General features: G+C 52.3%; 1 protein-coding gene across 1 annotated transcript in view; it reads left to right on the top strand.

Annotated features, from left to right (window-relative positions):
• Positions 1–1,852: 1,852 nt before the first annotated feature.
• The window catches only part of LOC122378404 (cAMP-regulated phosphoprotein 21-like), a 56,292-nt gene continuing 33,332 nt past the window's right edge, over positions 1,853–24,812 (top strand). The window contains exons 1-2 of the mRNA XM_043359421.1: positions 1,853–1,993; positions 7,703–7,776. The gene's annotated coding sequence lies outside the window, so the exon portion shown is untranslated. The remainder of the gene's footprint in view (positions 1,994–7,702; positions 7,777–24,812) is intronic.

Here is a 24,812-nt window from a genome sequence, read left to right on the forward strand (position 1 = left end):
TGAGAACTAGTTAGTAAGGTGCCGTGCAAAAGTCAGTTTGGACCCCGTTTGCACGTGCGCTCGTGCAGAATGCCGCTTCCAGATCTCAGGAGGAACGGCTGGGCCGATTGCGTTCAAATTTGGCCCGGGCACACCGCTAGCGACCGGCTAGAAGGGTGCTTTGCACAAGCCCGTTGGAAGTATACTTCCAACTACCTACTAAGGCTACTAAGGTAGGTATACCTACCTTCTCGCCCTTCCGCACGTGCAGGGCTCACTATCTCGCTCGCTCGTTCTTCGCCCAAAAGGCGTTTTACTGGTTTTATTATCTTCTTCAAAACCATTAGGTAGATAGGTACTTCGATTTCCGCGTGAGGCGGGACCTTTGACCTAGGGTCAATTCTCAAAGCTGTAGTTACTTGGGATACTTAGATTAAGTTATTAGATTAAGTTCTGGAATAAGCTACTAGATTAAGGTCACACTTCACATTGCTATTTTTTATTTGTTCAATGTCCTTCAAAACGAATTTGGATACCTTTTTCTTTCCTACGTAGGTATACGGTCACACCTGCAGCTTCTCAGTTACCTAAGTGTTCGATTCAACTGTGCTCTCGTAAGGTATAGTCGTGCACAGAGCATATTGCTGCACGGTGCACACTGCACGGCAACATATCGCATCGGCCAGGCACCTATACTATAGCGACACCCACTGCACCAGTACCTACCCGATGGACGTGACACCTCTGAAGATGAGGAGCAGCGTGGATTTTAGAGGTGGAGAGAGAGAGAGAGAGAGAGAGAGAGAGAGAGAGAGAGAGAGAGAGAGAGAGAGAGAGAGAGAGAGAGAGAGAGAGATGAAGGGAGGGAGGGATGGAGATTTCCTCACTGCATATACTCGTACAGCTGATGCCTGATAGAGAGCTTACGCATCAAATAAGCCGTCGTTTGTTCTCTGCTGTTTTCCGTCCGCAAAAACGAAACTGATTGGGAGGCGGGGGGGGGGGGGGGCTGCACAGTTGCATTGGTTGCATCAACCCTGGTAAGTCGAGGGCTATGAGATTAAACACGTTTCTTTTGATAATAAGTTTTTTTAAGTCATTCTTTAAGCTCATTTGTCGCGCCTACTCGTATACATGTAATGATACCTAAACCTTTTTCACCTTGTTTGGTCTTCGCTTGCTAGCGACCGATTACCTACCAACTAGATAAGTCAAAAATGAATGCATAGGCCTATTCCATACCATATCCACCATATGAACAACATGATAACCACCGTGGTAAAACACCAACGCCTCAACTTGTCCTGTTCGTCCCCATCCCTCTAACACCATCACCACCTTCTAATCCACCTGCCGATAGTCACCGGACCCATGTGGCACCTTATCCAGCTTCCTGTGGGTGTAGTTGTAAGGTACAGCCCACAGCAGAAGTAATGTGTGGTTTCAGTCATGGGTATGTTCTGCTTCTGAAGCTTAGGAACGATTAGCCAGACTACAATGAAACTTTGAATGTAGCTTATATGTATCGTCACCCTTGCAGCTGCAACTTTAGCTATTGACATCTTCTTTTCGATCACTCCGCATTAAACAATCGCCAGTCAAAGCCAACTGTTGAGATTGGTAAAACCCTACATTACTTTAGCGGTGGGCTGTACCCCTGTACCGTCCTGATCCCGCGTCCGTCCTTGTCAGCCGGCTGCCCCACTGACCCGACTAGCAGGCCGCGCCGCCGACCTTCGACGCGGCGTCGGCAGCGACGCGGCGCTCCGCCGACGAGCGGCGCGCCGTCGGCGGCGGCGCGTGCGGCCCATCGATCGGTCGGCTCGGCTCGGCGCGGCGCGGCGCGGGGCTCCAGCTGAGCGGGCTGGCTCCCAGTGACTGCAGGTGGTCCGACGGCTGACCGGGGCGGCTGCGACAGCGGCCACACGACCCGAGCTGACCGACAGAGACCAGCAGAGACCGGCAGAGACCGGCAGAGACCGCCCGGACCGCGCCGGACCGGACCGCCGCCCAGGTGAGGACCGCGCACCGCCAGAGACCGCTGGCTGTCCCCGGGCTGTCACTGACTCATTGTAGGCAGGAGGCGAACCAGCCATAGACGACGGCCTGTGACAATAGACCCTTTGTCGCCATTGGTGAATGTGGCATTTCGAAGAAAAGAAACATCGTTGTTTTTTTAAATATAATCGGGAAATCAGAAAGGCAGTTTAACTGTATATAGGACACTACTATCGGATTGTAGAGAGCTCCAGTAACATCCCGACTGGGATAATCAATAGAAGGTGAATCAATATCAGATCTGGGTGAGTGTAGCACTCGCTCTACTCCCGAACCGTCAGCCGTCTCTGACTGGAAGTTCGCCCGCTCTTTCGAGACGTGAGCACTGAGCAGTCCTGGCTAGCGCTTGGTTCGGCGGCTGGGCCACCTCCGATGCTCTTTGTTTGCGAACGAGCCAGCTCAACTAATGTGGATGTTCGTATTGTCTTCATTTTTAGAACTATTATCGATTATATTTACACCGCAATAATGTTTTTCTTAGACCGCATCTAGTACTTTAATGGCATCTATTATCTATCTATCGCATCTATTAGAAAAAACTGGGTCACAAACAACAATCCTTTGATTTGGCTGTTTTAGATTATGACTTGGTGAAAGTTGTGATGAAATTAGGATCAATTCGTTGCATTTTTGCTAATGCATTTTATTGGAACGATTTGACTGGTTCCTACACACCTATTCGGCATAAATATTGGACTTGATATTTTAGCAACGGCCGCTGATTGTTTCAATGCATATTTACCTTGCTTACGATGTCTGGGGCAAATGTAATCGTGCACTAAAAAAAATTAATGTCGTTGTTGCTTAATTTTATAGACCGACATTCTTCTCCGCCATTTGTGATGTGGAATGCTTGATTTAGCTTATTTCTGGCGTTTACTTTTATGTTTTGATTGTATACCTATTTTTTATTCTTTCGTATCAAACTTATTCGACCGGTAAAAAAACAGTTACTTCAAAAACAGCTTACAGCATGATTTCGTCGATAATAGTAAAATAATTAGAAAAATGACACACGATTATACCTATGAGTCATAGTCAAGCTGATGACATGACGATCGACTTATGACAATTTAGCGTAAATAAGCTTTCAATCAATTGTTCAATTAATAAGTTGCTCATTTAGAGTCTGAGAACCTAATTTACCCTGTAAATAGGATTAGAGAATATAATCATCGTTACTGATAATTTTACAGGCTTTCCTCGGATAGAAGCGTGCCGAAAACTGGATGTCGAGTGTTGCACGATGTAGGACGTCTCACATCACACTGTCCCTAGAACGCTTCTGACTATCAAAGACATTATTTAGGAATAGCACTAAACTCTCTGATGCTGATCTTTTATACGGGTCCACAACTTTCACTTTTTAGGTAAATAAATTGCGTTATTTTACGCAATGCGAATGCTAATCCTTCTCCAAACCGATGTCCTTCCCTTTCCCACCCGATACCTATACCGTCGCAATGCCGCCTGTTTGGATCAGTTTTATATCGCTCCTGTAGACTGCAACAGTGCAGATTGTTGGCCGTTCGACCGGCCGTCAATTCGACCGCGACCAGTAAAATGTGGCCCCCGGTCGCGTGGGGCTGCGGTGCGTGGTCGGTCTGATTAAATAATCCGGCTCCCGTCCTGCCACCGTCCTTCAAGGCCATCGATTCAGGGGTTCTCGGAAAGTCTGCAGCCCTCATGGGGAGGGCGATAGCGAGTACCCCAAACACCCCGCGCCGGCATTGTCAAACTATGGCGAGTCGGACATCGACTGAAAGATCGGGCCGACGATATTGCTGGAATAAATCGGCTGTATTCAATTCGTTGGACAGAGTCGGCTGTTCAATCACTTGGACGTTTGCCGTATTAGACTTATGGATGTAGCAGATGGGAAGAAAACCACAGCTTTAGTAGTTTTGGAGCTACTTTCAAGGGAAAACAAATATCGCTCAACGACTCCTTTTTGGGGGATTCTGCGCCGTGTCATACCTACCAAAATGCGTGCATTCGCCGTTTAGGTACGCCGATTGACGACCTTTGATATCATCTTTATCTACCTAATGATTCCGGCTGTGGTGGCAATAAGTTTTGCGATAACTTTGACGACCTCAAGGCACGATGAAAGTAGGCATAGATGCTGGTCCAAAACGTTTACCTCAACCGATTAATGCGGCCGTTTTTAAAGGAGGGGGTGAGGTCACTCCGGACTGCACGGGCCACGGACTGTAAAATAGGGACGGTTTAAAGCATTCAGTCGACATTCACGATACCTACCCGATCGTTTAATCATCTTAGATGGCGCACACAAAAAGGCAACCATGCTCTTCGACTCAACGGGCCCTTTTTATTGTAAAACCCCACAGCTCTGGCTATACTGGTCGAACTTCATTTCTGCACAACCACCACCTGCGTCACCGGGTCTTCTGTGGCGGAAATTACAGACGCCGCCGCCATTGACCGATGACGTCACCGGCTCCCAGTGCTGTCGCTGGCTCTTACCGGCGGCCGGGGCCGTGCCCGGTGCCGAGCCGTCCCGCCGCCGTCGCCGACACCTGGGCATCATCGCGGGGTGCAACGCGCAAGCGCACGCGCATATTTTTAGCGTTGGCTGCGGCGGCGGTGGCGCGACCTCGGGCACCTGCCAAGTGGAGCCAAAGGCACACGGGCCGGCAGCGGCGGCCGTCTGGAGCCGGCCAAACGGGGCAGCTGCCAGCGGCGGCGGCCGCCGCGCCGGCCCGGCTCCAACCAACTGGGACGAGACGCCTCTAAAAAGTGCCGCCAGAGCCTCCATCAACTCGGTGCTGAAATGTGACCGCCTGTCCGCCTTGAGAGGTTGATCAGAGAATGTGCGCCAAAAAAGCTCAGCGGCTAAGCTGCATCTAAAGCGTGATTTGTGTATGTGATAAAAGGCCATGGGTGCCGGGTACCTAACTATACTTCCCGATACATGGGTGGAGCTTTTCCAGGGAAGCTGGTGGGGAAAAAAGTCGTCAAACCCACCATGTCCGATTATGAAGTTAAATAAAATGCCACACTGAATCAATTCCTCATTACATATATAATATTTTGCATTAAACAGACATTCCCAAGCTCTTCGATGCGAAACAGATTAGGTAATTTGCAAAGCAACAAAGTCTTAGAAATCAGCTAAAGTTGGTGGGGCAAAACGCTTATTGGTGGGGCAAAATACCTACCAAGTTGGTGGGGGCTGGGGCAGCCGCCCCCACCAACTGAATAGGAAGCTCCGCCCCTGTCCCGATAGCATAACAATGACAATATCTACGAGATCAGGGACGTACCCAAGAGGGAGGGGGTGGACGGGGCGCCCCCTTGGGGTTTTCAGGGCCCCGGATGGAATCAGGGCTCCCGCGGGCCGAAGGTCCACGTTGGCCAAAATCACGGGGGCGAACGAACTTCACGGGAATCCCAAAAATCACGTCAGGACAATCAGAGCCCTTGACCAGACTAAAAGCTAGGGTCCTTCTTACTACCTGGGGCCTCCTGTGAATAACCGCTAGTGTCTCTGTCTGACCGCTAGGCCCCTCTGATTCCTCAGTATAAGAGAGGAGGTCCTCCGTAGGTAGGAGGCCTTCTCGGAAAGGAGGCCCCTTAGGTGAGAGAAGGCCCTCTGTAGAAGGGAAGCCCTCCTCTGTAGAGAGGAGGCCCCGTTAGAGGGAGACCCTCTGTAGAATCAGAATGCAGGCCCCGGGCCTGGGATTCCTCTGTCCCCCCCTGGCCAAATCCTAGGTAAATCGGTATAGGGTGAATAGGTCAAAAACGCCCCCATTAAGCGCGAAACCTTCTGACACTCAACCCAACCCAGATTGCTCAAACCTTTGGGCACCATCATGTAGCTCATTCTTTTTACTACGCTTTGAGACCAAGAAAAGACACTTGCGTGTGGTATTTAACCCCCCAAAAAGGTTTCCGCATACCCTTACAAAAGGGCGTTTTGCCCCACACCCTGGGTAATACGCCCACACCCATGTGCAAAGCGCCCCCACCCCATCCATCAACAGAAAATGATGAACATGGCAGAACTTGACGTCATTCTGACGTCATTTGTGGTCAACCTATCATAGCCTTTGGAATAAAATGTTGTTGCAATGTGTAAAATGGATGCCCGGAGGAGTCCTGAAAGTTTGGTGACGATATCTGCAGTCGTTTAGGATATATCAGCAAAAAAGGACAGGGAGAGGCCTTTTCGGCCCCGACCTACAGGGCGCTACCCTGCACTCTCACCACCGTGCAAAACGCCCCCCTTTCAGAAAACTGGGGGCGTCTTGCCCCATGCATCGAGTAGGCGTCTTTCCCCATCCACTCCATTTCCGGTCAACAAAATATTGACAAAAAACGCGCCACTAACGCCGCAGCATAATAAATTCAACAGAATGACAATAAAACGCAGTTTTGAGTGATGTGCACAATAGCAAGTTTTGTGATATAAAGAGGGCATCAAAAGCTTAGGAATCTTCTGTAAAAACAACAAAAACAACACCCAAAACCAACATCAGCACCTACCGACGCTGCTCCTCAAGACGCAGAACCGGAAATAGAGAACTACGTAAACAAGCAGCTGACTGTTCTGAAAGACAGGATAAAACACCTATCCGTCGATAAGATCTACGATTTTTTTAGGGGAGGCGTTTAACCCAGGGGTGCGTTTTCCCCACAGTTACCCTACGCACCTGTACGAGAAACATTGCCAAAGACTAAGCTAGAAGTTAGAACTAATTAGACGCGAGACTAGAAGGTCCTAGCTCCAGCTTGGACAATTATTTAAGATGTCAACTGATTGAAATAGCCCGGCATTATAGCTCAGGCACTTTAACGTTGAAGTATTTGATTTAGGTAGGTAGGCACCATACATAGTTGCGGCAGCCATCACCAGACTGTTATGACCAGACGCGTTGAGGTCGCGAGCGGCCGTGACCGCTCGCGGGTCATCAGAGAGTCTGAGTGATGATGCTTGCGACGTCGAGTTTTAGAATGGCTTTTGCACCGTGCGGTGCCGGCCTTACCTTAGCTTTTATCGAAATTTTATTGTTGCACTTGCAATCCGATATAAAAGCATTTCTATGGTTGCAATGGGCCCTATCCTTCAGATAAAAATTCCTTCATCATTTGGTAGGATAAGCTACCAAATCACTTCGTGACTGCCTATGTGCGTCATATTTGCCTAAACTAGTATTTTCTTGCAGTGGAGTGGGTCAGTGGGATATGGCTATTGATTGAATTTATTAAATTTTTGTGCGATTTCGTCATTCGGGTTGTAGATGATCCAGGTGGTTTAAGGTGGGTTGTCTCTTATTTATTGTTTTGTCACATTTTTTGGTTAATACTTGCTTTTTGTCATAACATACCACCGAAGTTTCAGCAGCGCCACTTCACTGTTTTCTGCTTTTGTTCCATCAACATGCATTTTTTTTTGTCAATATGTGGCGTGTAGGGATGCTTTTAGCTTGAAATTGCAACATGTGTTACTGTAAATTATGCTTTTATTTGTTTGTCCAATTTAACATATAAACCTGATGTTCACCGTTCACAGCACAGTCCATACCGAATAACCGATGTGTTGGCTAAAATATGTGAGCCACCCCTTGTCCCTTTCCAACAACTCATCTCAGAATGGCTATTTTTTTTCCTGGTCACCAGCTGACCCCACTGCATGTTCCAGGTGTGTCCGGCTGACTGCTGCCGTCGACTCCGCACGCTATGATCAGCCGTCCTTGTCTGGAGACCACAGACCAGGTGAGGAAGTATCCGCTGGCTACTGCGGTGTCAACTGTAGTGTGTTTGGACTTTGGAGCAGCTGGTGTGGTGTTGGGGTGGGGTAGTCACTGGTCAGTGGGAGCCTGTACGTTTACACTGCATATATTGATATGTAAATGTGAAGTGTGCACTTTTTAGGTTTGTATCAGTAAAAATGGACAAATTTGTCACTTATTATGGTGAGCATTCCTAAGAATGAACCTATGTTGGTAATAATGTGGTAAATTTACTCATGTCATTAGGATGTTTTGTGTTATTTGCACTTCTATCATGAGAGTCTGCTCCTTAGACATTGGATTGGAGATTATAATGAAATCATCCAGTATTGAGTGTGTGTATGAAATTTGTTATTTAACTTATTGCTTAGTTAATTTATCAGAAGTTGTCAAGATAATTTTAGAGTTATATCATACTGCAGTGAACTTATGCATGACTTTCAAAGAATCCATTAGCCCATTCTAGATTTTCTGGGAATGGCACTCCACATCTACAGCCCCAACTGTGTCTCAATGATCAAACTTCATGAGCTTGTTACTTGTTCGATGGCTTGAGTTTATTATGTGGTGGAACTTTATATCAAAAAGTTCAATAAAATCCAAATCTCCTGTGTTTATAATGAGTTGTGGTGTGTGTCGCCTCCCTCCCCTGTTGTAAGTGGAATGATCTTATTAGTGTCTCTGTGTAATTTTCGATTTCTATTGCCCTGACAAATTGTCACAGATTTAAACTTACAAAATGTTGCACCTCAGCTCATTTTTAAGTAACACGTAACGCCATGGCATAACTTTTATTTCGCATGGTGAGTTCTCTACATCATCAGTTAGACCGGTGACTGGCAGGGCAGCGGCACTTGGCTCGCACATCAAAGCACCCGTCCGCATTCTCATACGCTAGCTTAAAATGCCGCGGATACCACGGCGGTCCGCCGCTGACACTCAAGCTGACGCTCACTCTTTATGAATCTTTATGAAGCATCTGGGCCACAATGCTATGAATCCCGGGCCGTTCCGAAGGTATCGATCAGCAGACGGCAGCAGTGGGGAGGGGGGGGGGGGGGGGGGCAGCTGTGGGTCCGCGCTCGGTAGGGATCGCTGTACCGGTCGGCTGGCCACTGTCGGTCACTTCCACCGGGTGCGACCGGTGTTCCTTGTCGGGACGAGCCCTGTTTGCCGGTAGAGTTATCCAACATGTGTAGCTGCCAGTTAGCTCTGCAACCAATGTACCAACTACCACCGTAGTCCGTCGATCCATTGATCTCTTGTCTGTGATTTGGATCTGCATTTGTATTGGTGAAATTCTTTAATAATATAAGCGTGTGTGGTCGCCGTACTTCTAAAATCGAGTTCACTGAGAACGTTCGTAATGCAAGCCAGCTTTTAACTGTGCCAACTGATGTTGTTAGCAGATATACCAGCAGATATCGTTATTTTGTCTACATATGCCTATCATCTGCTGGTGTCTGGCTCTCCCGACGAGTCTGGCAGTTTCGCAACCACAGCTGTTGAGTGCTGGTTGACGCTCGGACCGCCCGTCCGATCGAAGTCAGTCCTGTCCAGCTCAGCCGACTCCGCCCGCCGACGGTGTCACGTCGGGAGCGATCCGTGCCGACCTGTGCCCGCTGGAAGTGGCCGGCCGCGCCTGCTCTGCCGTTGTGCCGCGCCCGCTCCGGCGCCGTGCCCCGCCTCACCGTGATGGATAGCCCACGAGGCACCTGTTGGAGGCCAGGCCGACCACGAATCTCACGGCCGGCTTCAGTGCGCTCAGTCGAACCCCTGCGCTGGGCAGAGGGCTACCGGTCAGCGGTAACGGCCGCGGCCAGACGATTCTCGACTTTTCCGCGAGCTGTATTATGCACGCGGCTGAGACCTTGCGGAGGCGCGCGGGCCGCCGTAATTGATCCACGAGTATCGAGCTGCGGTGGCGGCCGCAGACATGCATCGGTGAGGCGGCGCCGGAGGAATTATTCATCATCGCGAGGCATTACTGGTGGCCGTCTGGCGACAGAAAACACGTGCCGGCTCATGATGGGGCGGATTAAGTCGCGGCAGCGCCCCGCCCGCCGTGCCGCCGTGGGAGGCTGTGCCGGCGGAGAGGGCCACTTCTGATCCCACGCAGACAGCTGAGATCAATCGCGACCTTTTAGACTGAATCAGCAGACCGGAGATGAGCGTGCTTCGAGTGCAGGACACTCTGGGAAATGGAACATGAAAAGGCCAAGGGCTCGCCGTGTTAATTGTCGAGATTCCGGAACAGGAAGCGGTTTTTAATAGATGGGGATATCGCATGCTGCTGAGGCTGTTTGGTTGAGTAGGAGTTATGACTTTACTCGTGAAAACAAAAGTGCTTTATCTGATTTACCGTTGAATTTTGAAAGGGGTCATCAAAGCATTAAAATTTTCCGAATGTAAGCGGGTACTGGGCACGCCAGTCCAAAGTCTGATATATATCTCGATGCGGCTGTGGCATGCTACATGCAACCGGAAGTCGCAATGTAGATATACAGTCTAGCTGTGTTTGCACTGTGCGTGTAATCATTAATTGACATGCATGACTCGGCTTCTTTTCCTTCGCTCGGTACACGGTGGTCAGGTGTGCAACAATTCTTTTTTTTCTCTGTGATTACGGAGCGAGCGAAGCGAGCGGAGTCTTTCCTTAGATTAACGGAAATTTCTGAGTATGAGCGGCCGGCCGGCCGGCCGGCCGGCCGTGCGGACGCTTTTGCGAGGCTTATATCTCAGCAACCACTTGACCGATTTACATGCGGTAATTTTTGTAGGGTAGCTTCATTCCTTCTACCAAGTATTGGACTATTCCCGATGCATGTGGGTGACCCCTTATGCACGTGCCACGTGCAAAACGATGAGGTGTCAGTTTTGTAATTGTTGTCAGTTTTGTAATTGTTGCAATATCTCGGTAACTACTTGGCCGATTGCGCTGAAAGTTGGCATGTAGGTAGGCACCCACTAGGCACTGCATATCCATGTGCCAGAGTTGGGGTGCTGCTGCACGTGCGCACGTGCAGGGGTCGTTTCCAGATCTCGATAACGGCTGGACCGATGGCGCTCAAATTTGGTACACAGTTAGGGACCGGTTAGTAGGGTGCCGTGCACAAGTCAGTTGGGACCCATTTTGCACGTGCGCACGTGCAGGGTGCCGCTTCCAGATCTCGAGAACGGCTGGGCCGATTGTACCCAAATTTGACACATCGCTAGAGACCGGTTAGTAGGGTGCCGTGCACAAGTCAGTTGGAGGTACCCCCTCGCAATTTCGCACGTGCAAGGCCCACCCTCTCGCTCGCTCCGTTAGTCGCCCCGAAAGGCGTTATACTGGTATCTTATTGTTATCTAATAAACTTACTTGCTTCTCCCCGAAGTTCGAAAATCAATATGAATGTTTAAATTATGTGTAGTTGTATCCAGCCGTTCCCTGACCCTCCCCTCCCCTTCCCCTGGCTGACCGGGCTGACCCACTTTCTGAGCTGCTGGAAACCCATCATAACTTCTTCCGCCTAATTAGATTACATTAGATCACATTTGCTGCCCGAGGCAACAATTATTCATGTTCCATGCTGCTGTTGTTGTTAATTTATTATGAGTTTGACGATTTCCAAAACATTGCGCTAGCATATTCACTTGGATATACCATGCTATCTATGTGACTCTCAACCACCCTGGAAACCATCTCCTTAAAATAACTTTTGTCTCCCGTCGGAGTTTAATTTCCTGTCTGTGGCCATCGGTTGTCTGGCTGCCGCCGCCCGTTCCCCGCCGTCGCTCCTTCCGCGTCCCGTCGTCGCCGACGGCGGGCCGCCAGCCGTCAATGCGCCGCTTCCCCGGAGCTCGGATCGACCGGTGGAGGCCGGCCGCCGAGCGCGCGGGGGCGGCTCCGCCCGCGCCGACCGCCCGGCCGGCTCGGTTGACGGCTTCCTCGCCGGTGCTCGCCCGGCGGAGCGCACTGCAGGCCGGCTTGGCTCAGCCGCCCACCAGCGCGGTGGTGGTGGTGCGATGACTGCCTGCGCCCAGGGGCGGCGGCTGGGCAGTGGTGTCTGGTGACAACACTTCATGCCGGGAGTGAAGATGCACGTAGCGCAAAGATAACTATTCACTGCTCGGTCCGGTCAGTAAGAGACCGGCCGCGACCGCTGCCGCAGTCGTTGCCGTCTGCTGGCCGTCTTCTGGTGCTGCCTATCGTCTCCTTCCTGCCGTCTCCCTGCACTGTTGTCTGCCTTCTGCCGTCAGTCGTCTGCCGTCAGCCTTTTATCGTCCCCCGGTGCTGTCTGTCGTTATTCGTCTGCCTTCTGCCGTCTGCCTGCACCGTCTGTACGGGTGTCCGGCACGTCCGTCCGCAGTCTGTCGCCGGGGAGACCGCTGCCGACGACCCGGACCCCCGCCTGTTTTCCAATCAATACGCTGGGCGTGCCGTGTGCAAGGCGCCAGGCCTGGGCGCCGCTGCTCGCCTCGGTGGAAGTTACCTGGCGCGGCTCGGCTGCGCCGTGAATTTAATTGCAGAAGCCGATGAGGTTGGGATCTTCAAAAGTCTTGAGTGATTTTAGCAGCGTTTTTCTTTTGGTGTTAGGACTTTGACGGGGTTAAGCGCTTCTCCGACGGGACAGTAAGGTCCGAACTTTGCCGCTGATGTGATTACGACCGTCCATTGTCCGGTGTTCTGGACAGTTTTCCAAGTTGGACTCTGATATCCGGAGAGATCCGCTGTTCAGCTGTGTGTTTCGGCTATTGTCTGCAGCTGAGGCCTGAAGTTTTCGAGTTGCCCGTAGCGCGTGGCCCCCGCCCTTTGGCCTTCAACTCAAACAGACTCGATTTTCCACCGTTTTCAACGGTAGTTCCGGATTCCCGGTTCCTGGAATGTGATTTCCATTAGTTCGCCATTAGTTCGCCGTTGATACTCGCACGCGGGGCAGTATTTTATCACGTGTCTTCTGCTGTCGATCCTGATTTACCCCGTCCTCGCTGAAGTTCACTCGGCTCCGCTGGACTCTGGCGGGCTGTGGGCGGACTCTGGCCGGGCGGAGACGGAGGCGGAAGCGGCAGTGCCCGTCTGTATCGACCGTTTGCCGGCGGCAGTAGGAGCGCCGCCGCCGCCGCCGCCGCCGCTGTCGCCGCCCGGCCCACTGGCGTGGAGACGGCCGACTCAGGCCCGGAACTCCGGAACTGGGGATAAAATCTCGGCACTGGAGATGGGGCGGTGTTGAATCGTGCCTGACGAAGATGGTGATCGTGATGGAGGATTGTTTTCAAAGATTACATCATGACAATACTTAGTTACACCAGCGTGAGGAGAGAACTAAGGTAGTCGTTCTTGAAGATCAGAGATGTTGTTTTCAAATTTAGGCAACCGAAAAGTGGCTGTACGTTTATTACGTGTATTTATACTTTGTTTTATAGTCTCTTTGAAGCTATGCAGCGCAACACCAGCACCGGATTAACGGATGATCTTCAAATCTCGGCCTTTCTCTAGAAACACGACTCTGGTCCGCGGCCCGATCGGTCCAAGCTCAACAAACACCGTCCGCGGATGGGCGCCCACGGATGTTGTGATTCCGCTCGGCTGAAGTGGCCTCTCCGGATCGTTTCTCGGCGGGCTCTCCGTTCGGCCTCCTCTCTCGTCCCCGTTCCGTTACGCGGCACGGGTGGACATCGGTAGCAGCGCCTCTATCGGTCACTAGGGAAAGCTGGGCTGTAGGCGACGAAATACCGGCTGAGTTGTCACACGTTGAATAGGTTTATAGACATCCGTCTTGTGAAAAAGTTGAACTTTTGCCTTCAATATTTCTACAGGCAATTTTAGAAGTGATCTTCACATCTTGCAAGGCCGTTTAGATTATTGTATTCACTTCAAGCCTTCCTTATTGTTCTTGATGATGGTGCTGGAACTATTTATAATTAGTGTTTCTAGTTTAGTAAAAGAATATATTGTGCAAACGATGGAAAAACATAAAAGGAAGATTTTAAATGCAATTTTATCTAACAATTAATGGTACATTCTTTACACATAAAGGAAAAGTTGCATGCTAACTGATAATTTAAAGCTCTTGGGGCCAGATGATTTCTTCTTTTCTTACGTCGCCCCAATGGCCGCGAATACACTTGTGGTAACGCCTATCGCAGTTCGCTCCGCCTCGTCAGTTGTCGTTTCCATCTGCGGGATGGCCGATCGCTGGCGATGGTATTGGCTCACGCTCCACGGTCGTGGTGGAACCCCGCCGACCACCCGACCGAGTCATCTCATCACTGGACTGCGGCCGGACTCCGGATCGGTCGCTGCGTCCGTCTGTGGTTGTTTGGGGTGGAAATGGGCCAAACGCAAGTGGCTGTCTCGTGTTGACTGTTTGTCGCCACGCTTATTTCCGATGCCCTGTTTTGCGTAACCAGTGAGACTTTGGTTCTGTCTCCGTCATGTTGCAACTCTTCTCTCTGCTCGCTCTGACTGCTCTCCCCGCCAACGTCTGCTCCGCCGTTCCCCCGACCCTCTGTCTGGCGCCGTGCTCTCTGCCGCTCCCTCTCGCCGCTCTCCGCTCCCTCTCGCCGCTCTGCCGCTCCCTCTGACCCGCTCTGCCTAGCGCCGATCGGTGCTCTGATAGGCAATTGTGCCGATTATCGGCCGGGCGCCGCTTCCGTGTCCGACCGGCCGGCAGACACCGCACGCTCCGGGCACGTGCCAGACCGGCTCCGCCCTTCCGGCACGCGGCCGGCTCGTCCGAGACCCGCAGGAGCTCGTCCGGAGTCCTGTGCGGCTCGTCCGGAGCCCGCCGCAGCCCGGCTAAGGTTCGCCGCAGCTCGTTCGGGGTTCACTGCAGCTCGTCCGGGGTCTGCCGCAGCTCGTTCGGGGTTCACCGCAGCTCGTCCGGGCCCCTGAACTCAGCTCCCGCAGTCTCCGCAGTTCCCCCGGGGCCCTTCTGTGTACTGAGAAAGCAATTATTTGAAGCTCGGCTCATGAATCTTCGATCCAAGCCGTTGAAGATCGCGATGGTATGGTCATTATAGCCCTGTTACAGCGCTAATGTGTTCTCATTCTGTAATGGTTTCCCTTTATTCGGCCCGGGCAAGAGCTGACCACAGCTCAGGCGAGCTTTTGTGAAGGGTGATGTCTGGGGTCTGAACGGCGTTGTTCGCCTTTAGAGAAACCGCTATAATGTTGTGTTTGATTGCGTTGTGATTTGTGACAATTCTGGTGACGCCAAAGCACAGTCAGATGTCAGGTGACACTGACAGTGACCAGGTACTGTCACTGACCAGCCCAGTGGCAGTGGCGGTGACATTCTTATGACGGTCACGGTTAGCTGACAGTGACCCCGTACTGTCACTGATCATCCCGATGACAGTGGCTGGGCGGCGCGGCGGCCGGCGGCGGCGTCTGCTCTGTGCATTGATCGCGCTTTGTCGGCCAGCGGGCTGCTGCGGTCCCCCTGGGCTCGCCTCGGCGGGGATCAGCCTGACCAGGCATCACTGGGCCAGTGGTGGATGGTGGAGGTCCCCGAGCCAGCCTCCGTAGCCGCTTCTAAACGAGTGTGGGAGTCCGGCGTGGGCTTGTCAAAGTCGACTAACTTTGTATTTGCCTTGGCACGACGTGGTGGTAGCTCAGAGTCCTAGCAATGTTCTGCTGGAGTTGGAACTTAGATTGTAAGTGGTTATCTGGGTGGGATCCGGGATCAGAGCCCGGTTAGAATGGACCAAACTCTTATCCAGGATGCTGGAAGATGGTGGTGTTTTTTTATGCAGCTCATAGAGCACGTCTGCCTTACTATTGCGATCATCCATCGACAGTCTCGAGTCGACTTAAATTTTCGACAGACCGATGTGGTAGGTAAAGTCTTGCACTAAGGTTTGCTTGGTGAATCCTTGGTATTACTTGTCTGCTCTCTGCTGGCGTTCTCAGACTCATCCGTCCTCCATCCTCAAACCTCCGGTCTGCATTGGCGGCGCAGCTCTGCGTCGCCGTCCTTTGTGCTGTTTTGACTGGTCCCGGGCTGATGTTATTCGCCCGCCGCCCACCGCCCGATGCCACCAAACACACGCTACCGACCATCGAACCGGCGTGATGATGATAGTCTTCCGTTTGGCTGGCTCGCTTCGGGTTGTCGATAGCTGACAGTTGATTTGGTCGAGCCACCGGGGGTTTCCCGCTAAACGTCGGCCTGAGCTGCCGGCTTTACCAAAGGCTCTATTGAAACGTTGCTTTACTCGCAAAACGCAGCATTCGGTGCTTATTGAGGTGTGTAGAGAAAAGTCGTGTGGCTAAATTGGATGGATTTATCTGGTTTAGGTGAGCGCGTCCCGTGGTATTCCCAATACTGCGGCCGTGTCTCCGTTTCCGCCCGACCCGACCCGGCCTGCTGCCTGTTGGCTGCTCCTGGCAGCTGTCCCGGCTCTGTCGCCTCAGTGACCTTCCCTTTGTCATGCCGGCCCGACAGGCCGGCCCGTCGCCGTCCTCTATTTGTCTCCGCTCGACCCGCGCAGCTCGTCGCTCATTGTCGTTGTCGGCGGCGATGGTGATGGCGATGGGGAGCGGTGAAGGTGTGGGGATGTCTTTGCTTACGGATTGAGCTTAGATGTCGGGCAGCGAGTTGTTTACTCGACGTCCCATATAGACGCGTATGCAAGCAAGTAGACATACGGAGACAGGCTGGACAGAAGGACAGGCGGGTAGACCGGCATCTTGGCTGAACGACATAGACGGACAAACGGGTGGACAGACGAACAAACGTAGACGTTATGTTGGGCAGACAGACGACCGGGAAGGCGGACAAAAAGTCTGACAGACGGATCGCCTCCCGCCCTGCTGGTGACACGGACGGAGTCGGTAACGTTCCGAGCCCAATGTCGGGTTTACTCGCTCACTCGTTGGGTTTGCTCGTTGTCACAGCGACTAATGGGCTTCATGACAGTCAAGTCTAGTGTCCTACCCTGGCGGATCAGCGATCAGAAGAAACGATTGGGAAGACCTACTGACTGACGTGCGTTTTATGGTGTTCTGCCTTTCTATGCCCACTGGAATAACGTAGATGTTGAGCTGGATGGCTATGAGTCTTGTGTCTAGATCAGGATCGCGGCACCCTTTCGTCTGTTGTGTCTGTGCCGGATGGTTCGAAGACGGGTGTGGCGGCCGAAGATGGTTGTCGGCGGTTGTGCCGGGTGGTCCGGCGGCGGTTGTGACTTGGTTGTGACGGCCTGGGCTGGTTGTCGGTGGTTGTGACGGCCGGGACCGCTGCTGTGTCTGTTGGCCGCTCGGCGGGCACGTCCGGCTTCTGTGGCCGGCTGCCAGCGCGGCCGCTGCGCCGCCGCCAACCGGCCCTGTTGTGAATCACGGCCGATGGAATGTCTCCTGTCGGCACCGCACCGCTGAGCCTCACAGGAAGGGGTACGTACGTCGTGGACATGGTTCGCTGTGGGCGGAAACACGGCGGCCTACGCATGACCTCCTCGGTCTGCTTTGCGATTGATTGTTTCTACTTACCTCTTATGTCTGCCTTCTTTGGATCTGGCTCAACTTGCCGATGCGCACCATTTTTTTCGGACTTTTCGGCCTTGATCTCTTCTTTCGACCTGTCTCCTCTCGACTCCGCGCGTGGCGGCGGTGGCGTGCTGGCTGCCCGTCAGCTTTGTCTGCGATTATCTGCTCGAGTGGGCTGACGAGAAACGTCTCTCCCAACGCCACAGACTGTGTGCAGCGCTGCACATCCGGCCCGTGTCGGGGAGCTACCCTTTCTGCGACGGCGCGTCGTCCTGAAATCTCTCGCAGGCCACCGCTGACAGACCCAGAGGGCTGTTCTATGTTCACGTCGTGCTGTTGCTATGAAACGGGAAACCGGCTTTCGGATGTGGCCTTTGGTGATGCGCGAAGTTGCTGACGATGTGGTATTCAATCTGATCTCTAAAGCACTAGGAGCATTGGTATACTACGCCTGACGATTTTTTTTTTTTTGTCATCAGATTCGTTCAACTTTCATTCTTATTACGGTCTTGTTCCAAACGATTGAGAACAATTGTTCCTGCCATTGTCGTACTACGGTAACTGCCTGATGTCTGGCATGCCTTAGTACCATCTTGCGGTATTCATGTCTCCGATTGCTCTGATTGATCTCTCTTGAGTATTGCGTTTTATAAAGCTCACTCGAATCATTCTCTAAATGAAGTACGAGTCTGGTCCGGACCTTTCGAGTCCGCACCCGGTAACCCCTGCTGCGGGGGTCGGCCGGCCGGGCCACGCGCCGGGCCGGGCCCTCTGTACCGTGTCTGCCAAGTGCGACGTGTCGGTCGGGGCGCCGGCTGCCAAGGGCGCCCCCGGGCGTCACCTGGCTGGAGCCGGGCCACCGGCCGCCTGCTGCCATCTGTTGCCAGCCCTGAGAAACTGTCCGACAGAGCGAGCGATGCTAGATCAAGATGGGTGCGGCCGCCGCTGGCCAGAAATTAATGACCTCAGCCGCCGAACGAACATATCAACGAGAGATTCATGAGGGATAACGGATGAATGAAACCGACCGAGCCATTAATTCTGAATCGGCATTTGAGTGTGCCGCAACTTGTTACTGGCCTGAATTTGTCTCTTGTTGCGTGGTGCATTTTGAGCCGCGTTGTGATGAAACTGGGTGTAATTGTTCGACATATTTAAAATGCAGCTGCACCACGCTCTGTGGGCGGGGTGTAGGTGTCGCCGGTATATTCTGGTACAGTAACGTACCCAGTGAGTATTTTCCGAAGGCCTAGCGTTCCGAGCACGATCTTAATCCGAGGATTGTTCCCACAGACACGTTTCTGACAGTGTTTTCCAGTCTGATTTCCGGAGGCGTCCCGGAACTTTGGATAAACCGCTGTGATACGTTTTATTATTTATTAGAAAACGCAATAACTGTTCCGAAGTTCCATATTTTTCATTGTGTATTTCATTGCCTAAACCATCAACCTTATAACAAACGCCTAACATTTTTAGTATAAACCCGCCGCTGCCATATTTTTCTTGTTTCTTGTTTTAGCTCCATCGCCCATAATCTTTTTATCCGGACTCCGTTCTGATGTTCTCCTTGGCTCTTGGAGGCGCCAGGCACACAACTTATAGCATCACGCATTTCTGACATTTTTTTTTCTCCGGATGGTTCGTCCCTCTGGCGCTGTTTTCGCGAGACGTAGCCGCCATCGGGGTCAATCGGTCTGCTCATCACTCGGCACCGGGCGAGCAAAACAACTCTGTCGGCGCCATCGCCGCCCCTGTTCTCCGCTAGTCGCGGATTACCGGACGGTCCTGCCGCGATCATCTCGTCTTCTGCCAGACTATCCTGCGGAGATGTTGGTTTTGCCGTCTGTTTTTGCTGCTCTGTAACGAAATTGGTGATTGGTTGGATTGGTGTTTTTAGCGACTTTTTGTCGGTCTACTGTTATGCAATTACTCAGGACGTGTCAGACAGATCCAGGGTGAAGATCAAGCGCGACCTTTGCAGTTTAGCCCCGGGAGAAGCTTCCTGAGAACTTGCTCCGTGGGGCTTGTATCGACAATCCGTGCCATGTCGCGAGGCCGCTGGTGCCACTCCCGTGCGGTGAGCTCGAGAGCTAGACCCTCCCGTGCTGGGACGACTACCCGTCCCCGGGAGCCGGGCGCACCTCCACACCGCCGCCTCTCCCGTCCGTATTGATCACCGGCCACTGTTTGCTAACGCGGCTCGGCTGGAGGCCGGATCGGTGGCTGGCGGCCTCGTCCCCCCCACCCCTCCCCGGTTGCGGAGCGCTCCAAATCGTCGCGCTGGCACCGTCTGCCATTCCGGCGCCGAGGCGGCGCCCTATCGCGGACGGCGCCGTCGTGTCTCGTTTCCGGAGTCGCTGACGATCCCGACTCCCGCGGCGTCTGTCGACTCGTTAGTCGCGGCACCGGCTGGACCACGCGCTGCCCGGCCCGCTGCCGGCCGTCTTATTGGTAGGAATCGTCGTGGGGCATTGCTGATGACCTTTGAGACTCTTGTGTCTTCAGGGTGTAGATAGGGATTCTGTTGTGCATGGCTATGGGGTTTGGATAACATTTGGAAGGATTGCTGAAACAGAACTTACGAGTCCTGTGAGCGTCTTTGTTCATCGTAAGGGTCCTAACGAGTCTTAGCCCTGCTTGGTCTGCGTAAGCTACCCCGCACCTCCCCCTCCCTTTATCTCCATATGGCTTTACAGCTCCCCTCCCCAGACAGCCATATCGCGTCCCGCTCGTCATTTCAACTGGACCGCTCCCGTCCCTCGCTGGAGCGACGTCAGCGTCCTCCTCCGGAACGGCCTGGAGTGTGTCCAGAGCTGGAATCCTGTCAGATTCGGGCGCTGTTCCACTTGCGATAATTGGTCGTCCTAATGGCGATTGGATGGCGAGGAGAAATTGGTGCTGACTGCGCCGATTTTCAGTTGAAATTTGGAAAGCCATAGTTCTCTGACGTCGCTAGTATCGAACTGTTTTCAATCATTTAAAAAAGAATGTTAGGAAAGTGTTCAGTTTTATGTTCAAAATAAAATTGTTTTCATGTTAGAGAATGACGGCTGCCACTAAACAATGCCAAACAGCGTGACTGTACGATTTCTACCGCTCCTCAGCAGACGCGCGCCTGAAGCTATGTTATCCCGCAGAGTTCTGCGGTTCTGCCGCTAGATGGCAGCAGGAGTGAGCGCCTGAATTGATGCTGTGCCGCCGTACTCTGCATTTCCTACCGCGCCGCTCACGCTGTGCGGCGAGTGCCGGATGGATTAGGATGAGATCAAGAAGTCGAAGCGCGACAGCGCAAAACGTCTTCCCAATTTCATCAAAGCGTTCCATTTGGATATCTAGCAGCCCTGCCGACACGGGAGCGGTCCACTGCTGGCCCGCGGCGCGCCCCGGGGGCAGTGTGGCGGACAGCCGGGCGGGCGGCCGCCTCTCGTCGCCGTCGGCGGTAATCGATGTTATTCCGCTCAGATGTCGCCGATCCGGAGCCGGACGTCCACAGCGATGAAATCTGAGACGGTGTCCGGATGGAAAAGGCGGCGCTGGTGGCTGCTGATGTTCGGCCATCTGTGGACGAATATCGGCCAGCTGTGAGGGCGCTGTGTTTTCCCGGAAACTGGCCGATGGCTCTCCGCTGATGCCGCTGAAAGTTTCCTCCGCTCCCTCCCTCCCATCTCTCTCTCTCTCTCCCTCTCTCCTGAATTCCATAACTTATCATCACCATGGAAATTCCAGGCGGCGACTCAGACCACCGCTCCCACATTGTCCCAGACAGCCGTGGCGCTGGTCTCACACTGTCCCAGACACCTCATATCGCCGCCCGGGGCCGAGAGGTGACCGGCGACGTCTCTCCGTGGCATCTAACGATCCGGCCGGCGGTCTCGTGAGGGTGATCCAGGGAGGGCGTGACCCGACGGACCCCGTGACCCCGTGACCTCGACTCTGCCGCTGAGAGAGGGGGAGAGCGGGGAAGGCTGGCCCCAGCCTACACCTGTGCTGGGGCGGACCACGCCCACCGTTATATCATGGTAGGAGATCAGTGACTTTAAGGATACTCGGCTACACAGGAAGATGCCGTGATTTGCTACGTCGGGTATGTGTAACATGTCACAGATTGGTAACGAGTCATTCGGCTGTGGTGATATGATGCATATTCTGCATAATATCATTCATATTATGTTTTCCATGAATGGTGCCATCCGGTCGCATATATTGGCTCTTGTATTTATTTCATTTTATTTTTTCCCTTGTACAACGATTATCTTCTTACATCACGACACGTTCGGGCTCCGTGATTACCGTCGTTTGTGTTGACGGGCGTGAAACGACTTGGCTCCATCGTCCGTCTTCTGTTGCCGACGAAAAATATATAAACTATGTCCGGAAAGAGCATCTCATCGTCTGACATTCCGTCGCTCGGAGTCAGCCGACCGCCGCCCTTCTGAGAACGGCTGTGATTGACACCGTCTGGAGCGGAACCAGTGTGGCACTGTGGCGGAACCGGCACGGAACCTTGACGGAACGGTGAGAGAACGGTGATGGAACCTAGCCATAAAGACGCTTAGAGTTTGCGGAACTGTGCTATGTCAGTGATTCAGGCTCGCTTCCAGAACTAAAAGCATTGCCATTCGATATTGCCATTTCAACAGCGTACATGTTTCCTAATGGTCTGATGCAATATCCCCGTTTTTCATCTGATGCCAGGACATTCGCGGCATATAACCATTTGCGGTCTGAAATTCTACGCCGTTGGCTAGAGGGGTCTGAAAACTACGTCTTAAAAGCTTTTTACTTCCTCACTGTGCAGACGGGATGCATTCCCAGGACGATCTCACTTAACCGCGGTGCGATACATTATTCGTAACGCTGCCTTTGACTTAAAAATGAGCTAAGCAAGCGGGTGGCAAATGGTCACCGGAGAGACGTTTTCATATTAACATGGTAACCATATTGGTCAGAGGAAGCTCCGTTCAGTTTGAACGTGCCCAGTGTTGGCCTGTCTCGAACGATGGGTCAAAGGGTGCGTTTACCCAGCTGATACGTTAAAGCATGCCTGAAGCTGTATGTCGTTGAGCAAAGCTGCTTCAATAGTTGATAATAATAAAGCCATGGCTGGAAGCGACACAACTCTCCGATCTGTTATTGGGATCGCTATATAAAATTTATCTCGCTATAGCTTAATTGGATTGCAGTGCTGTGCTACCTATTTTCTGTCCGTCCCTCAGCTATTTCTCTGTATCGAGTACCTCCCGCGTCCTCTCTCCAGGGTGTGTCTGGTCTCGGGTCTCCTCTGGGGACCGATGTGCGGCCCTCTCTCCCTTCCCAGCCCACCACTGGGCCCGTCCCCTGATTGCTATTGCTGTCTGCTATGGCGGCGACCGTCGTTAGACATTAGCGCTAGCTGGCCAGTCGCGACACTGCAAAATTCGACGCGTGTCTGGCGCTTGGGACATTAGCGTTGCAACGCTGGTCGCTGGTTCGGGGCTGGGCATGACACAGAATTGGGGTCACAGCTACCGTGCGTTTTTGATGCGCGAAATTCAGCTTCATAAGCGTTGAGGACGCTTTCCAATAGTGTGCATTTTTTAATGATAGCCAACCTGTAGTTGGCTCTGAGGGTCCTTCGATTTGGTTTGAGCCACTGAACAACGCTTCTGAAACGCAGCGCTCTCGCGTACCGACCATCGGATTTGTCTCACAACCGGATGACTGGCTCTGTTGGGCACGAACGCCTCAGTTACGTGCCAAAGTAAGAGCTTATTCGTGTTAGGCTCGAGATGAGACTGTTGCACAATGATTATTCTGTTATCTATGGTGGCCACTGGCTACTATGTGTGGGTTAACCGGCTTTTTACGGTGGATAAGATACTGGGGCGATAGCTTGCAGCATCAGGGTACTGTCATGGCAGTATATTATCGTTGTAGCCGTCCTTCCCTCTCCCCTCCTATGTCCTCCTCCTATCCCTCCCCCCGCCACAGCTGGCCTGGCGGTGGGGTGCGTGCGTCTACCAATTAACAGGTGCGTGCGAGGCGTCTGGCGGCATAGTTAGGTGCCCCCTCCCCCCATGACAGGAGAGAACGCACCACTAAATTGTACCACCGCAGCCGCTAATGTCACCAGGTCGAACCTCATGCATTAACCATGGCGTGAATAAGGCTGAGCTGTGGATCCAGTGCGCCAGTAGAATGTGTAATCGGTTGGCCCGGCGTTATTTTGCTCTCGGTAGCTGTCGGTCCGTGGTGCCTGTCGATGTGTGGTACTGCTCCGTTTTCTGTGGTGCTGTTTTGGTGGTGGGATGTTTGTGTGGTCGGTGGGTGCTGTGTGTGGAAGTAGAGCTCAGTGTTTGTGCTGGGTGTGACTGTTTGGGTTATAGTTTGACCGTGTTAACCCTATTAGTGGCAGGGGGGGGGGGGTGTTTTCATCCACCCCTCAGGTTTTTCGGGAATATCTCCGAAACCGCTGATGCTACGATGCTGAAATTTTCTGACTTTTCCTAAAACTAAATTGGGCACATTCCCTGAAAATTTCAAGTACATAACTTTACCAGGGGCGGCTCCAGAGCACTGGGAATTGGGGGTCCTATTCGTGAAGCGAGTCATTTGGGCGAAGATCACGATGCTGCACCAGTTTTACGAACAGTGAATGAAAGGTATCATGTGATAACATATACAAAGTTATTGTGCATCCTCTTTTGACACGTTTTTGCTATAATAGGCGGATCCAGGCGCCCAAAAAGGGGGGTTATGTTTTACCTCTTAACATAGGTGCCCTGACACCGCCTATGCATGACCAATACAATTGTAGTCGTTCTCTCATAAGAAAATTGTAACATAACAAGACCATTACCACCCTTTTTAGAAACAGTACCAACAAAAACCTTATTTACTATACTTTTTGTGTACCCCCAATCTCAATGATCTGTATCCGCCTATGATTTTTGAAAATGCATATTTTTAGGATCCAAGTGAATTCCTGGTTCATTCTCTATCGATCGGCAAAAGTTGCGTTAAGATTGGTTCAGAAACCTGGCCGTGATAAACAGTCTAAAATGTATCTGCAATTTGCCCGTTTTTACCCCCCTCTACCCCCCCCCCCCTATTGACATTTTTTAATTTTTATTTTTTAGAAATGTAGATCACGTTGAGCGAAATCGAATGCCGTTTGAATTTTGAAAATCGGCCCGTTAGATCTCGAGATATCAAGGGGGGTCGTAAACAGCCCCCCCCCCCTGCCACTAATAGGGGTAGCCAGGAGCCTGCCACTAATAGGGTTAATGTCGGGGGATTTCTGTGAAAACAAGGCGTGGTGTGAGGATGGTCGATGGGAGATGTTTTGCGGGTCACGCTATGCGCTGGTCTGACACCTGTCACGTGATCTGACACACGTGACCAGGCCGACACGTGATAGCGGCGGGGCTCGTGCTCGTTTTGAAATGACTTCTCCCCGGACTGAACTGCCGAGCCGAGTCAGGCGCGTGTGGCTAGCCGCCGGCCAGACTGAAGTTATTGATATTGGGTAGTTTTGTTCCCGTCTGATTCCGTTATATCACCGATGG

This window comes from Amphibalanus amphitrite, unplaced genomic scaffold (genome assembly GCF_019059575.1).
Source record: "Amphibalanus amphitrite isolate SeventyFive unplaced genomic scaffold, NRLGWU_Aamphi_draft 000059F_arrow, whole genome shotgun sequence".
NCBI classification, from domain to species: domain Eukaryota; kingdom Metazoa; phylum Arthropoda; class Thecostraca; order Balanomorpha; family Balanidae; genus Amphibalanus; species Amphibalanus amphitrite.